Source organism: Crinia signifera, chromosome 1 (assembly GCF_055691185.1).
Source record: "Crinia signifera chromosome 1, ASM5569118v1, whole genome shotgun sequence".
In the NCBI taxonomy this organism is placed as follows: Eukaryota; Metazoa; Chordata; class Amphibia; order Anura; family Myobatrachidae; genus Crinia; species Crinia signifera.
In genome coordinates this window covers 6,557,914-6,575,272 of record NC_139217.1, presented here as the reverse complement: position 1 = coordinate 6,575,272, position 17,359 = coordinate 6,557,914, and positions in this window count along the sequence as shown.

Here is a 17,359-nt window from a genome sequence, read left to right as displayed (position 1 = left end):
GGTGTGTGTATGGTTAGGGTTATAGGCTGCGGTGTGTGTGTATGGTTAGGGTTATAGGCTGCGGGTTGTGTGTATGGTTAGGGTTATAGGCTGCTGGGTGTGTATCTGTGGTTAGGGTTATAGGCTGTGTGGTGTGTATGTGTGGTTAGGGTTACAGGCTGCAGGGTGTGTGTATGGTTAGGGTTACAGGCTGCAGGGTGTGTGTATGGTTAGGGTTATAGGCTGTGGGGTGTGTGTGTATGGTTAGGGTTATAGGCTGCGGGGTGTGTGTATGGTTAGGGTTATAGGCTGCGGGTTGTGTGTATGGTAAGGGTTATAGGCTGCGGGGTGTGTGTATGGTTAGGGTTATAGGCTGCGGGGTGTGTGTATGGTTAGGGTTATAGGCTGCGGGTTGTGTGTATGGTAAGGGTTATAGGCTGCGGTGTGTGTGTGTATGGTTAGGGTTATAGGCTTCGGTGTGTGTGTATGGTAAGGGTTATATGCTGCGGGGTGTGTGCATGGTTAGGGTTTTAGGCTGCGGGGTGTGTGTGTATGGTTAGGGTTATAGGCTGCGGGGGTGTGTATGGTTAGGGTTGCAGGCTGCGGGTGTGTGTATGGCTAGTGTTATAGGCTGCGGGGTGTGTGTGTGTATGGTTATGGTTATAGGCTGCGGGGTGTGTATCTGTGGTTAGGGTTAAAGGCTGTGTGGTGTGTATGTGTGGTTAGGGTTATAGGCTGCGGGGGGGTGTGTATGGTTAGGGTTACAGGCTGCGGGGTGTGTGTATGGTTAGGGTTATAGGCTGCTGGATGTATGGTTAGGGTTATAGGCTGCGGGGTGTGTGTATGGTTATGGTTATAGGCTGCGGGTTGTGTATCTGTGGTTAGGGTTATAGGCTGTGTGGTGTGTATGTGTGGTTAGGGTTACAGGCTGCAGGGGGTGTGTATGGTTAGGGTTATAGGCTGCAGGGTGTGTGTATGGTTAGAATTATAGGCTGTGGGGTGTGTGTGTATGGTTAGGGTTATAGGCTGCGGGGTGTGTGTATGGTTAGGTTTATAGGCTGCGGGTTGTGTGTATGGTAAGGGTTATAGGCTGCGGTGTGTGTATGGTTAGGGTTATAGGCTGCGGGGTGTGTGTATGGTTAGGGTTATAGGCTGCGGGGTGTATGTATGGTTAGGGTTATAGGCTGCGGGGTGTGTATCTGTGGTTAGGGTTATAGGCTGTGTGGTGTGTATGTGTGGTTAGGGTTACAGGCTGCGGGGTGTGTGTATGGTTAGGTTGATAGGCTGGGGGGGTGTGGGGGGTGGGTGGGAAGTGTATTATAGGCTGTGGGGTGTGTGTGTATGGTTAGGTTTATAGGCTGCGGGTTGTGTGTATGGTTAGGGTTATAGGCTGCGGGGTGTGTATGGTTAGGGTTATAGGCTGCGGGGTGTGTGTATGGTTAGGGTTATAGGCAGCGGGGTGTGTGTGGTTGGGGTGATAGGCTGCGGGGTGTGTATGGTTAGGGTTATAGGCTGCAGGGTGTGTGTATGGTTAGGGTTATAGGCTGCGGTGTGTGTGTATGGTTAAGGTTATAGGCTGCGGGTTGTGTGTATGGTTAGGGTTATAGGCTGGGAGGTGTGTGTATGGTTAGGTTTATAGGCTGCGGGTTGTGTGTATGGTAAGGGTTATAGGCTGCGGGGTGTATTTGTATGGTAAGGGATATAGGCTGCGCTTTGTGTATGGTTAGGGTTATAGTCTGCGGGGTGTATTTGTATGGTTAGGGTTACAGGCTGCGGGGTGTGTGTATGGTTAAGGTTATAGGCTGCGGGTTGTGTGTATGGTTAGGGTTATAGGCTGGGAGGTGTGTGTATGGTTTGGTTTATAGGCTGCGGGTTGTGTGTATGGTTAGGGTTATAGGCTGCGGGGTGTATTTGTATGGTTAGGGATATAGGCTGCGCTTTGTGTATGGTTAGGGTTATAGTCTGCGGGGTGTATTTGTATGGTTAGGTTTACATTCTGCAGGGTGTGTGTATGGTTAGGGATATAGGCTGTGGGTTGTGTGTATGGTTATGGTTATAGGCTGCGGGGTGTGTGGATGATTAGGGTTATAGGCTGCGGTGAGGGTTATAGGCTGCGGGGTGTATTTGTATGGTTAGGGTTATAGGCTGCGGGGTGTGTGTATGGTTAGGGTTACAGGCTGCGGTGTGTGTGTATGGTTAGGGTTATAGTCTGCGGGGTGTATTTGTATGGTTAGGGTTACAGGCTGCAGGGTGTGTGTATGGTTAGGGTTATAGGCTGGGGGGTGTGTGTATGGTTTGGGTTATAGGCTGTGGGGTGTGTATGGTTAGGGTTATAGGCTGCGGGGTGTGTGGATGATTAGTGTTATAGGCTGCGGTGAGTGTATGGTTAGGGTTATAGGCTGCGGGGTGTATTTGTATGGTTAGGGTTACAGGCTGCGGTGTGTGTGTATGGTTAGGGTTACAGGCTGCGGGGTGTGTGTATGGTTAGGTTTACAGGCTGCAGGGTGTGTGTATGGTTAGGGATATAGGCTGCGCTTTGTGTATGGTTAGGGTTATAGGCTGGGGGGTGTGTGTATGGTTAGGGTTATAGGCTGCGGGGTGTGTGGATGATTAGGGTTATAGGCTGCGGTGAGTGTATGGTTAGGGTTACAGGCTGCGGGGTGTGTGTGTGTATGGTTAGGGATATAGGCTGCGCTTTGTGTATGGTTAGGGTTATAGGCTGCGGGGTGTGTGTGTATGATTAGGGTTATTGGCTGCGGTGAGTGTATGGTTAGGGTTATAGGCTGCGGGGTGTATTTGTATGGTTAGGGTTACAGGCTGCGGGGTGTGTGTATGGTTAGGGTTATAGGCTGGGGGGTGTGTGTATGGTTAGGGTTATAGGCTGCGGGGTGTGTGCATGGTTAGGGTTATAGGCTGCGGGGTGTGTGTGTATATGGTTAGGGTTATAGGCTGCAGGGTGTGTGTATGGTTAGGGTTATAGGCTGCGGGGTGTGTATGGTTAGGGTTATAGGCTGGGGGTGTGTATGGTTAGGGTTATAGGCTGCGGGGTGTGTGCATGGTTAGGGTTATAGGCTGCGGGGTGTGTGTATGGTTAGGGTTATAGGCTGCAGGGTGTGTGTATGGTTAGGGTTATAGGCTGCGGGGTGTGTGTATGGTTAGGGTTATAGGCTGCGGGGTGTGTGTATGGTTAAGGTTATAGGCTGCGGGTTGTGTGTATGGTTAGGGTTATAGGCTGGGAGGTGTGTGTATGGTTAGGTTTATAGGCTGCGGGTTGTGTGTATGGTAAGGGTTATAGGCTGCGGGGTGTATTTGTATGGTTAGGGATATAGGCTGCGCTTTGTGTATGGTTAGGGTTATAGTCTGCGGGGTGTATTTGTATGGTTAGGGTTACAGGCTGCGGGGTGTGTGTATGGTTAAGGTTATAGGCTGCGGGTTGTGTGTATGGTTAGGGTTATAGGCTGGGAGGTGTGTGTATGGTTTGGTTTATAGGCTGCGGGTTGTGTGTATGGTTAGGGTTATAGGCTGCGGGGTGTATTTGTATGGTTAGGGATATAGGCTGCGCTTTGTGTATGGTTAGGGTTATAGTCTGTGGGGTGTATTTGTATGGTTAGGTTTACAGGCTGCAGGGTGTGTGTATGGTTAGGGATATAGGCTGCGGGTTGTGTGTATGGTTATGGTTATAGGCTGCGGGGTGTGTGGATGATTAGGGTTATAGGCTGCGGTGAGTGTATGGTTAGGGTTATAGGCTGTGGGGTGTATTTGTATTTTTAGGGTTAAAGGCTGCAGGGTGTGTGTATGGTTAGGGTTATAGGCTGGGGGGTGTGTGTATGGTTAGGGTTATAGGCTGCTGGGTGTATTTGTATGGTTAGGGTTACAGGCTGCGGTGTGTGTGTATGGTTAGGGTTACAGGCTGCGGGGTGTGTGTATGGTTAGGTTTACAGGCTGCAGGGTGTGTGTATGGTTAGGGATATAGGCTGCGCTTTGTGTATGGTTAGGGTTATAGGCTGGGGGGTGTGTGTATGGTTAGGGGGTACTTGTGAGTTATCTGGGCGCCCGATTTCTAAATCGGGTCGGATCGGGCACATCGAATCGCATCGCATGCGACCATCGGATGCGATGCGATGCGATGACCCGATTTTTCCATAGGAATCAATGTTAAAATGGACTGAGTCCATTTTAACATGGAATTCAATGGGAAAAAGGGGTCCTTTTCATACCCCTACTATCCAAGTGGGCATGGAGTTGGATATAAACCTGTGGCGAGCGTAGCGAGCCACCGAGCCCGAAGCGTGGCGAGCGTAGCGAGCCCCGCGAAGGGACACAGAATACCGTCCCCTCGCGGGGCTCGCTTCGCTCGCCACGCTTCGGGCTCGGTGGCTCGCTACGCTCGCAACAGGTTTATATCCAACTCCATGCACACTTGGATAGTAGGGGTATGAAAAGGACCCCTTTTTCCCATTGAATTCCATGTTAAAATGGACTCCGTCCATTTTAACATTGATTCCTATGGAAAAATCGGGTCATCGCATCCGATGGTCGCATGCGATGCAATGCGATATCGCATCGCATCTGATTGTATGCCTTAACTTAAGGCATACAATCAAAAAATTGGGCGCCCAGATAACTCATAAGTACCGGTTAGGGTTATAGGCTGCGGGGTGTGTGGATGATTAGGGTTATAGGCTGCGGTGAGTGTATGGTTAGGGTTACAGGCTGCGGGGTGTGTGTGTGTATGGTTAGGGATATAGGCTGCGCTTTGTGTATGGTTAGGGTTATAGGCTGCGGGGTGTGTGTGTATGATTAGGGTTATTGGCTGCGGTGAGTGTATGGTTAGGGTTATAGGCTGCGGGGTGTATTTGTATGGTTAGGGTTACAGGCTGCGGGGTGTGTGTATGGTTAGGGTTATAGGCTGGGGGGTGTGTGTATGGTTAGGGTTATAGGCTGCGGGGTGTGTGCATGGTTAGGGTTATAGGCTGCGGGGTGTGTGTGTATATGGTTAGGGTTATAGGCTGCAGGGTGTGTGTATGGTTAGGGTTATAGGCTGCGGGGTGTGTATGGTTAGGGTTATAGGCTGGGGGTGTGTATGGTTAGGGTTATAGGCTGCGGGGTGTGTGCATGGTTAGGGTTATAGGCTGCGGGGTGTGTGTATGGTTAGGGTTATAGGCTGCAGGGTGTGTGTATGGTTAGGGTTATAGGCTGCGGGGTGTGTGTATGGTTAGGGTTATAGGCTGCGGGGTGTGTGTATGGTTAGGGTTATAGGCTGCGGGGTGTGTGTATGGTTAGGGTTATAGGCTGCGGGGTGTGTGTATGGTTAGGGTTATAGGCTGTGGTGTGTGTGTATGGTTAGGGTTATAGGCTGCGGGGTGTGTGTATGGTTAGGGTTATAGGCTGCGGGGTGTGTGTATGGTTAGGGTTATAGGCTGCGGGGTGTGTGTATGGTTAGGGTTATAGGCTGCGGGGTGTGTGTATGGTTAGGGTTATAGGCTGCGGGGTGTGTGTATGGTTAGGGTTATAGGCTGCGGGGTGTGTGTATGGTTAGTATTATAGGCTGCGGGGTGTGTTTGGTTAGGGTTATAGGCTGTGGGGTGTGTATGGTTAGGGTTATAGGCTGCGGGGTGTGTGTATGGTTAGGGTTATAGCTGCGGGGTATGTGTGGTTAGGGTTAAAGCGTGCACTATATACTGACGGGGGCACACAGTGTACACAGGGGGGGCACAGCAAACACACAGGGGCATTGAGGGGAGACAGCGTATACTTGGGGTACACAGTGTACATGGCTTGGCACAGCACTCACACAGGGGAGCACAGCACACACACAGGAGGCACTGAGGGGGCACAGGGTACACACGTGGGGACAGGGTGCACACGGAGAATACAGTGTACACTGCGGGGGCACACACAGGCGCACAGCGCACACACTGGGCACACAGGATACACACGGGGGCGCACAGCATACGCACGGGGCGCTTTAGGTACACACAGGGCACCACAGGGTACACACGGGGCAGCACAGGGTACACACGGGGCTGCACGACCGTGCCCTTATAATATATAGCAATCAGCTCCAGGTATGGCTTAAAAACATGTCCTATCTGATATGGCACAAAACAATGAACAATTCTATATATTTTTAAGGGATGCAGTGAGCACCCCTTGTGAGACCCTGTGGTGGCGGGGAGGTGCTGAGTGTGGGCGCCGGGCTGCACTGTGCAGGGACTCGCAGATTTCCTGTTTGTGCGGTCCCGGCTCTCCTCTCCTCCTAGCTCCTGCTGAATTGCTAATGAAAACTGACCAACACATAATGGCTGCCCCCATAGAGCAGACAGTTTTTCAGGATGTTAGAAGAGGTGGCAGCCTCCTCTAGCATCCTCAAAAACATTCCGCTATTAGGGTCAGCCATTTTGTGAGAGTCAGTTTTCATCAGTAGTTTGGGCCGGAGCACCGGACCGAGGCGGGTCACTAGCCTGCCAAGAATGCAGCGGCAGCAGCAGCAAGCAGAGGGATAAGGGGGTAAAGGGGGATGTTTAACTTTACTTGGGTGGGTAGGTGAGCAGACGGACGGGGACGGTGCTGCCAAAATCGTTGGGGGGGGCGCAAGTATACTAGTTACGCCACTGCTCTGTAATGTGTACACATGTAAATGCAGCCCAGCTGTGAAGCTAGATGATAGGAAGCCATGTTTTGGATTATGGCGGCTGCATGTGACATCACTCAGCCACTGCACCCCTCCCCAAAAATAAACGCTGCACCACTGGCCCTCCTTTGTGGTTTAGGGTTATTCTGGTTGATTCGCAAGGCTGAGAATTCGCAGCTGTGCAAGTCCACCAAACCCCGCCCAGCGAATGACTGACAACCTGCCCCCTCTCGCAGCATGTGTTCCCCCGAATGGATGCTTAACATTTAGCATGCTACGAAGAACACCCACATATGTCGATGGTCGTGGATGGTGCACGCATAAAAATGTGACTTTCAAGTCACTTACATATTACATATACGTGCACGCTGGGATGGAAATGGTGTGTCCCCCCCCCCCCAGCACCCGCGATACAGCCTCATTACCATGGGAACGCCCACGAAACGCTGGATAACACACTGTACACCTTATCCATGACATTGAGGATATTAGAAGAAATAAAAAATTGGAGGAGAGAGGGGGGTAACATTAGGTAGGCAAATGGAGAGTTACAGTGGGGGGTAATATTCAAAAGGCAGTCACCATTCAGGTCATGGGGGGATATTCAGTATCAATTGCAGGGGGCGGTGTAATATATTCAGTATGGTTTATAGAAGTGTTTTTCAACCTTTTCACCTTGCGGCACACTAAATAAGATTTAAAAATTGCCAAGGCACTCCATGAGATCCCCACAGGGCAAAACACATTGCCCCCCACAGGAAAAAAAAAAAAAAACCTATTGGCCCCCATATAAAAAACAATCACCCTGGTCCCCACAGGTAACACAAATACAATACATTGGCCCTTTACACGAAAGACGAGCCCAGGAAATAGCAGGTGGTGGTGGCTGTAACCTGGTCTGGGCATCTCTAGATCTGGGGCACACTGAGAACAGCTCAGGGCACACTAGGGCACACTGACAACAGCTCAGGGCACACTGACAACAGCTCAGGGCACACTGACAACAGCTCAGGGCACACTAGGGCACACTGACAACAGCTCAGGGCACAGTGACAACAGCTCAGGGCACACTAGGGCACACTGACAACAGCTCAGGGCACACTAGGGCACACTGACAACAGCTCAGGGCACACTGACAACAGCTCAGGGCACACTGACAACAGCTCAGGGCACACTAGGGCACACTGACAACAGCTCAGGGCACACTAGGGCACACTGACAACAGCTCAGGGCACACACACAACAGCTCAGGGCACACTGACAACAGCTCAGGGCACACTAGGGCACACTGACAACAGCTCAGGGCACACTGACAACAGCTCAGGGCACACTGACAACAGCTCAGGGCACACTGACAACAGCTCAGGACACACTGGGGCACACTGACAACAGCTCAGGACACACTGACAACAGCTCAGGACACACTGGGGCACACTGACAACAGCTCAGGGCACACTGACAACAGCTCAGGGCACACTGAGAACAGCTCAGGGCACACTGACAACAGCTCAGGGCACACTGACAATAGCTCAGGGCACACTGAGAACAGCTCAGGACACACTGGGGCACACTGACAACAGCTCAGGACACACTGACAACAGCTCAGGGCACACTGACAACAGCTCAGGACACACTGACAACAGCTCAGGGCACACTGAGAACAGCTCAGGGCACACTGACAACAGCTCAGGGCACACTGACAACAGCTCAGGACACAATGAGAACAGCTCAGGACACACTGACAACAGCTCAGGGCACACTGAGAACAGCTCAGGACACACTGACAACAGCTCAGGGCACACTGACAACAGCTCAGGGCACACTGACAACAGCTCAGGGCACACTGACAACAGCTGAGGAAACACTGACAACAGCTCAGGGCACACTGAGAACAGCTCAGGACACACTGGGGCACACTGACAACAGCTCAGGACACACTGGGGCACACTGACAACAGCTCAGGGCACACTGACAACAGCTCAGGGCACACTGACAACAGCTCAGGGCACACTGACAACAGCTCAGGGCACACTAGGGCACACTGACAACAGCTCAGGGCACACTGACAACAGCTCAGGGCACACTGACAACAGCTCAGGGCACACTGACAACAGCTCAGGGCACACTGACAACAGCTCAGGGCACACTGACAACAGCTCAGGACACACTGAGAACAGCTCAGGACACACTGACAACAGCTCAGGGCACACTGACAACAGCTCAGGGCACACTGAGAACAGCTCAGGACACACTGACAACAGCTCAGGGCACACTGACAACAGCTCAGGGCACACTGACAACAGCTGAGGAAACACTGACAACAGCTCAGGGCACACTGACAACAGCTCAGGACACACTGGGGCACACTGACAACAGCTCAGGGCACACTGACAACAGCTCAGGGCACACTGACAACAGCTCAGGGCACACTGACAACAGCTGAGGAAACACTGACAACAGCTCAGGGCACACTGACAACAGCTCAGGACACACTGGGGCACACTGACAACAGCTCAGGACACACTGGGGCACACTGAGAACAGCTCAGGGCACACTGAGAACAGCTCAGGGCACACTGAGAACAGCTCAGGGCACACTGACAACAGCTCAGGGCACACTGACAACAGCTCAGGGCACACTAGGGCACCACGGCACAGTGGTGGAAAACACTTGTTTATAGGGTCGACACTATGAAGGTCAACATACATTAGGTCGGCCACTATTGGTCAACAGGCCATAGGTTGACACCTTAAAAAGGTCTACATGGCTCAGGTCGATGGGAAAAGGTCGACACAAGCAATATGCCAACATAGAAAATGTTTTTCACATTTTTGGTTGTCTTGCGTCGACATGGACACTGTGTCAGTGTACCACTTTGGCCGCCATGCTTTGGGGACAGTGCCTTGCTATACTCGGCCACTGTTATATTGTCCTTTTATGTCCATGTGGTAAGTGTAAAAAAAACTGTTCTGGAATAAAAACATAAAAACTCATGTCAACCTTTTCTATGGCAAACTTTTTCATCGCTGTGGGGAAAGCCGCTCAGGGGATACATACTGAGCGGCTTTCCCTCTGCCCGGTGCCGACAGAAGGGGGCGGACGGCGATGCATAGCAGAGCGCTATGCAAAGCCGTCCTGAAAGCCGCTCATCTGCTGGTATAACCAGCTTTCCCGGTGATGTTGCGGGAGCGCGCAGCAGCGCTCACCGCTCATCGCCGGGCCATACACACTGGGAGGCTTTGAGCTGAAAGCCGCTCAAACCTGTTGTTTTGAGCGACTTTCAGCTCAAAGTTGGCAAGTGTGTATTAGAGATGTGCAGACTCGGATTCCAGAGATCCGAGCCCCCACGGACGTCATTATTCCGAGCCCGGTTCCGAGCAGCGCTTGGAGATTCTTGCCTGACTCTGGTCCGTCCGCGTGGTCAGAACGTCATCGCCCGGCGACGGATTACGCAAGACTTTAAATAGCGGCTGCTGCACCCTCCATCTTTACTCCAGTCTAGTAGTGGGTTGGGCGAGGGTGTGTTGGTGCTGCTGCTGGGGCTTAAACTTGAGCTTGACCTTGACCTTGAACGCAATATTTTTTATTCGCTGGGGCTGTCTCCCTCAGTGCTGCTGTGTAGTCTAACTGTGTACTTGTAGTACTACTGTCTCCTCTGTGCGGTCTACCTCTGGTCATAGGTGCCAATTTATGTTTTTGCTGGTGGGTGCTCAAGCCAAAAATATAGGGGAGCGGCATCATGGGAAAGGGGCGTGGCCACAAAATAATACTGATTTATATTACGCAGCACAGTTGTTTCCAATATTCAAATTATGGCAACAGTGCCAAATACATAAATGCCCCCACAGTGCCAAATACATAAATGCCATCACAGTGCCAAATACATAAATCCCCCCACACAGTGCCAACTACATAAATGCCCCCACTCCCAGGCTCTTAAATGCTCTTGAGCCTATGCAGCTCTCGTTCTATATAAGCGGCCTAAGGAATTATGTTGGTTGGCCTATACCTTAACTTACACTTAAGTGCCTAGAAATAAATCACACGGACACCTTAACTAAAATAACGACTCGGACAACCATGGCATAAGTTTAACTGGTCACATTATTTATTGAGGTGGTATGACCCTTATTTGTCTACCAAAAGGGATGGCCAAGAAAAGCACTTGAGACCAGCACCAGTCAGGGGTGTATGCCAATGGTAGCGACTATGACGCTCCAATCTAACAAAACACCCCTTACATGAGATACAGCCTGCACCGTGACGGCATACCACCCCTTCTAGGTAAGACGCGAACACTTCCAGGAAGTGTCCACCGTCGCCGCCCAATCGGGGACTCGCCCACCGTCCTGGCAAAGGGGGGCCATACCGGTGACCGCCTGACACCTCACCCAACTGCTGGTCGAGAGCGCCTTCTCTCCACTGCCGAGGTTCCCAAAAGACACTTCAAGGGTCTCCACGCGGAACCAAAGGCCCACAATCCTCAAAAGACCCTTATGCCTAAACTAGTCCTAAGCCAAACTTGAAAAAATATCTCCCAGGAAAACTTCCATGCCCCTATCTGACAGATGAACTCCGTCCGGCCTGTAATAACTGGCTGTCTCCCTGACTATGGTGGGGTGCCGGACCGCCCTGCCGCCCATGGCCAGTACTCTCCTGGACACTGCATGGTTTACTTTGCGCCTGGCCCTCTCTATGGCCACCTCATTCCTGCATCCCCGCCAGTGAAAGCGGGGAACAATATTTGACTATACAATCTGCAAACCTGGCCAGCAGGACACCATGCGCTCAAGGTCTGCCTTTATATTCAATATAAGGGTGAGCCCAGTGGTCTTCACCAAATCATTGCCTCCTAGGTGTATGACCACCACATCCGGGCGGCCCCACTTGCGGGCCCTTGCTGACAGGAGACCCCACAAACCACTCCACTCAAGGCCCCTAACCCCGAACCAACGAACTGAATCGGCACGAGTCAGGGCTGAAGCCCATTTGGCCATAGGGTGCCTAGCAGCCCAAAATAAGTAAAAGTAGCCCACAAACCAAACTTTCCCCAGAGTCAGTGTAGGAAGGAAGGGGGCTGAAAAAGAAAAGGCCTAACAGTTACCATCGTTATAATGCTATACTCTAAACACAACCAAAAGACATGAATACAGCCCAAGTGAAGGTGAAAAACTAAAAAAACCTCTGGTGAACTTTGGGTGACAGCCAAATTGAAATTAGTTCACTTGCGAAGGAAAAAGTAAAAAATTCACTCCACACCGTCAATTCCAGAACGCTAGCCATTCCCGAACCGATTGTAAACAAGCGTTTTTGGGCTGGCGCAACAGGCGCATGCTACAAATTATCTAACTTATCTATGACTTATGTAACTTATCTATACTTACATATTTCTTATAAGACGATGACCTCCACCTTCCCACATTCTGGATGGCGGAAGGTGGAAGCCCCGCCGCTGCTGCGCAGGTAGCTGCCCCTATTCGAAATGAATGCGTCCCGTAGTCTTGTACCCGCAGACCCAAGCCTGCCAAACAGCGCCGAAACACAGCCGCAAACTGGAATCTGGTCAGAGGCACGCCATCCGCATGCACCAGAAACTGAATGGCGGAAAGCGGCCTGCGGGACACATATTCCTTGCCTAAGGAAACAGGACATATTACCTTGTCAACACTGGTATGCAATGTGACCCAAGTGCCCCGGCCCAATTGATCGGTTTTGGATCTATGGATCTAGCACATGATACTATCCTGGTGGAAAATCACGTCTTCTAACCGAAGGCCTGACTGGGCAGTTTTACTGGCAGCTACCAACTCGCTAATTCTAAATGCCCCAAATAAGGCAAAAGAAAAGGCAACCTTAAAGAGGGAAGCCTCAAAAGCATTGTCCCCACACGAATGCGAGTAACCGGTCATCGACCGACTTACCGCACATTTCCGGCAAAGCCTGAAACTCCTCCCAGTCCCGCTAAGCTGCTTCCCTACGCGTGGAAGGTGCCAGGGATAACAGGGCCAAAATCGTCATGCCGGCTCTATGATATGCCTTACAATAGGTGGACACCTAAGCCCTAGGGGTGCCGCCTCAGGGGCCAATTCGCGAAACTTCACGAACTGGAACCTAGACAGGGCATCTGCTATGCTGTTGTCTACCCCGGGGACGTGCCTAGCCCGGAACTGAATGTTGTACCGCAAGTAATGTAATACCAGGTAACGTAGCAGCCAAAGTGCCTCGGGGGAGAACGCCCTCTGGTTGTTAATGGCGTGAACCACCCCCAGATTGTTACACCAGAACACAATGTTCCGATCCGCCAATTGCCCCGACCATAGCTCTACGGACACAATTATGGGGAAAAGCTCCAACAGTAAGAGATTGACAGTGAAACTACTGTCAATCCATGACTGGGGCCACTGGGAGACACACCACTCCCCCTGAAAGTAGGCCCCAAAGCCCGTGGAGCCTGCAGCGTCTGTGAAAAGCTGTAGCTCCGTGCTAGAGGCAGGTTCCGTGGGCCATATGAGCTCCCTGTTAAACTGTTCCAGTAATGCAGACCAAACTCTGAGGTCATCGCGCATTTCCCGAGACAGTCGCACAGTGTGATGGGGGTCACGAACCCCCGCAATGGCCCGCTCGAGTTTTCGACAGAAAACCCGACCCATAGTTATAATGCGGCAAGCAAAATTAAAGGACCCCAGTAGGGACTGCAGAATTCTCAGCTGTATCCTCTTTCTCTGCAGACATTCCCCAATTAGCCCCTGAAGCTTAACCACCTTATCCTCTGGGAGGCGGCAGCACCCCCCGCCCGAGTCTATTTCAATGCCCAGGTAAGACAAGACCCTTGTGGGCCCCTCGGTCTTATCCTCAGCTATGGGGACCCCCAACTTCCCCATGATGGAAATGGCCCTGGACAATATGCCCGAGCATGTGTCGTCATCCCCTGGTCCCACAAAGAGAAAGTCGTCCAAGTAATGGGCGACTCCTTTGCACCCGGTGTTGCTCTGAATGCACCAATGCAAAAATGTGCTAAATTTCTCAAAATAGGAGCAGGAGACCGAACAACCCATTGGAAGGCACTTGTCTATAAATACACCCCCATCCAATCTGAAACCCATGTATCTGAATGAACTGGGATGCAGAGGGAGGAGCCTGAAGGCGGCCTTGATGTCTAACTTGGCCATAAGGGCACCCTCACCGAAACCCCGGACGATGCTGAGCACCTCGTCAAACAGCTGATAATGTACGCTGCAGAATTCGTCCGGTATGGCATCGTTTATGGACTTCCCGTGGGGGTGAGACAGATGCTGTATCAGTCTGTATTTTCCCGGGACCTTCTTCGGCACTACGCCGAGAGGGGAAAAATACATGTTGGGCAATGGCTCCCCATCGAAAGGGCCCGCCATTCTGCCCAAGGCAACCTCAGACTGTACCTTCTGTCTCGCCACCTTGGGGAAATCCCTGGCCGACTTAAGGTTCCTGCTGGAGGAAACTCTAACCCCTTCGGTTGCACCATATTGCCTGTTGGCGGGACTATTTCCTGTGCTGCTCACCATCTCCAGAAGCCTCGCCCTGATCAACTGGCTCCGCCTGTTGAGGGACTGCTGGGGCTGCAGGTGCTGCTGTTTCTGCCCTTGCTGTCCGATATGTAGAGGCCGGCTGACTCTCCATGAGTGGCATGGTGCATGTGCCGCTGGCAATGACAGGTGCTGCGACCGGTGTTGTGGGTCTCGATCCTGATGCCATCCTGGATCGGTCCATATCATCCGCCCGGGTTGACCCACGGGATGCAATGCTAGTCCCGCCGACAGTAGACACCTCGGGAGACAAATTTACAATGTTAGGACCTGCGCCAGAACCCGTGACAAAACCCGAGTCCCCCCCAGTTGCGCGCATGCCCCCCGGAGCCCCCAGTCGCGTAAACCTGGGTACCCTGGGGGACCTGCTGGCACGCGGAGGGGTGAGAGTATGCCCCTCCCAGGAACGTCTGTGGCTGTGAGCCTGACGCCTGCTGACTGTGTGTACCGAAGCCCTGCAAACCGCAGCCATAGGGACCCCCAATGTGTCCCCCCGACGTCCCTGCTGATTGAGGGAAATAAGGGAATGGGGCTGGATGCCCGCTCGGGTATGGACCATACTGCGGCTGCGGCATGTGGTACCCCGGGTGCCCCCCTGGGAAATGGCATGTTAAAGGCCCACGCCGGCTGCTGTTGTTGAACTGGGGGCTGCATAAAGGCCTGGGGACCCATGCCATACCCTGGGGGCCCAAAGCCCTGGGCCCCTGGCTGCCCCGTCTGAGCCCCAACGAAACCCTGTTGTGCAAATGGGGACGGAGGCTGGCCCTGATGCCAAGCCTGTTGGGGAGCCTGCCAGGAGTGTAACGGGGTAGTACCCCCGTCCCGCCAACTACCCACAAATACCCCAGTGCGCCCGCCTACCCAGACCAAGGGGCGTAAAGCAAAACTAGCCGGAGCCAGGCTGCCAGCGGGGGGGGGGGGGGCAAAGCCCCGCTGGTGCCCAGACCCCCACCCAGAGCCACCGGCAGGGGCAGGGGTCCCCCCGCTGGGCCCCCCGTGATAACCTGCATGGGGCTGCCCTGTACCCGGTACAGCGGAGTGGACACTCTGGGGGATCCAGCTCCATCCCCTAAGGGTTGGAGGTACCCCCCCGCTGGCCACCCGGAAACACCTCCTGGAGGGGCCCCGGGAGGCCTGGTGGGAGTTGCCACTCCACCGCTCCCCGCCCTGGTGGAATGGGCTGAGGAACTGCTGGCTAAGGGGTTGGCCAGCACAACTATAGGTGTGCTCTGCCTCCCCCCGCCAGCTGGTGCGCCATGACTGCTCCCAGCAGCGCTACTCGCGGCTGGGAGAATGGGGGCATCTGTATAGGCAGCCCGCTCCCCGCCTGCTGCGGTAACCTGCACGGCCGGGGAGCTTCTGTCTGGGGTTGGGGACACTTGCCCCCCCCGATATCTGTGCCAGCAGGAGGTGGCGCTTGGGCCCGCGATGACGCGGGGGTGGCCGTCCTGCCCGCTCCCCTCCCCCCACCGCACGCTGGCACTGTGACCAGCGGGCGAGATGTGTCTGCCAGCCACCTGGGAGGTGGTGCAGACCTCTTGGGGCGGCCGGACATGATGGGCTGCGTGTGTGAAGTTACTGCACACTGATATAAAGAAAGTAATGTACTTAGCTTCGCCTGTGTCACGCTGTCCAGCTAGGATCCTGACTCCAAGAGGAAGTGCTACCCCTCAAGCTATCCCTTATATACCCCTCCTCCAGCTACCTCCTCAAAGCTGCCTGATTGGACCAAAGTCCCATGACGCTGCTGCCTTGGATTTCTCCCACAGCAACTTGCTTCTTCAACAACTTTATTAGTCACCTACAAATTCCCAGGCTCTTAAATGCTCTTGAGCCTATGCAGCTCTCATTCTATATAATCCTTATTATACCAATGCCCTGTGTACATAAGCAGCACCCAGTGCCCGTGTTATATGACTGCCATCACTGTGAATGGTAATGAGGCGCATCTATGATAGGACCCGGCCCTAAGATCAGGTGCTCCGTGCCCTGGCCAGGTCCCGGGATGCGATGCTCCATGCTGCCCAGCACGGCTCCTGCTGCTGCTCCGGCATTTCTGCATCTCCAGGAGATGGGGACAAACAGTTTGCATAGTACCTGTGTACCTAGATGCCGGCCGCCCATTGGTGAGTTAGGCAAGTGGGTGAGAGAGGCGGGCTAGCCGGTGAGAGAGGCAGGCGGGCAGGTGAGAGGCGGGTGGGTGAGAGAGACAGGCGGGCGGGCGGATGAGAGAGAGGGGCGGGTGGGCGAACTTGATGGTAGGGGACGAAGGACGCCGGGGAGTAGGAGCTTCGAGAGGGGGGAGCTTCTTACCAGTGTAACAGGAGACATGTCTGAGTTCAGCAGCTGTAGCACTCAGTAAGTACACTTCTCCCTGCAGAGCCCTCGCATATCCTTCGGCCATCTTGGTACACCCAAGTGAAGCCTCTCAGAGTACTCCCCCTGCTGGTGGCTTCTGCGCATGCGCAACAAGTTGAAAATCCCTATCTCTATAATGGGGCATGTTTCACTAAATTATAAAAAAAAACTGTACCTATCTGAAAAGCCTACACTGGTACAATATCTACCTAATAAAACAAACCCCAAGTCTCAATTGTTCCTCTACCCTGAGTTATGCCTTCCCTAAAAAACCCTCATAGACTATCATGGGTGGCAAGTTGCCATTTCTAAAGTGGCAGAAAAAAAAACTGACAGTTGGAAGTTTAGATCGCTCCCAATTGGTCGTTTTTTTTTATATTTCGTCCTTATAATATATATATATATATATATATATATATATATATATATATATATATATATATATGCGTGTGGAAACGAGCCGGCACTCCCTGCAAACAATCAAACGCCCCGGGTTCCTTCCATGCAGATGAGGTAGTGGTGTGGAATAATGGCGTCATTCCAGGGGGCTTGGTAAGAGACCCCTGGAGTGACGCCATTATTCATTATTCCACAGCACTGCAGCGTCTTCATCAATCGTAGTTTTATTATGCTTCGACGGGCCGTTTCGGGGACGACACCCCTTTATCAAGAGGATAAAAGCAACACAACTTTTATCCTCTTGATAAAGGGGTGTCGTCCCCGAAACGGCCCGTCGAGGCATAATAAAACTACGATTGATGAAGACGCTGCAGTACCGTGTTTGTTCCTGAGTGACTTTGGGAACCCTGTCCTATATGTATCGTGA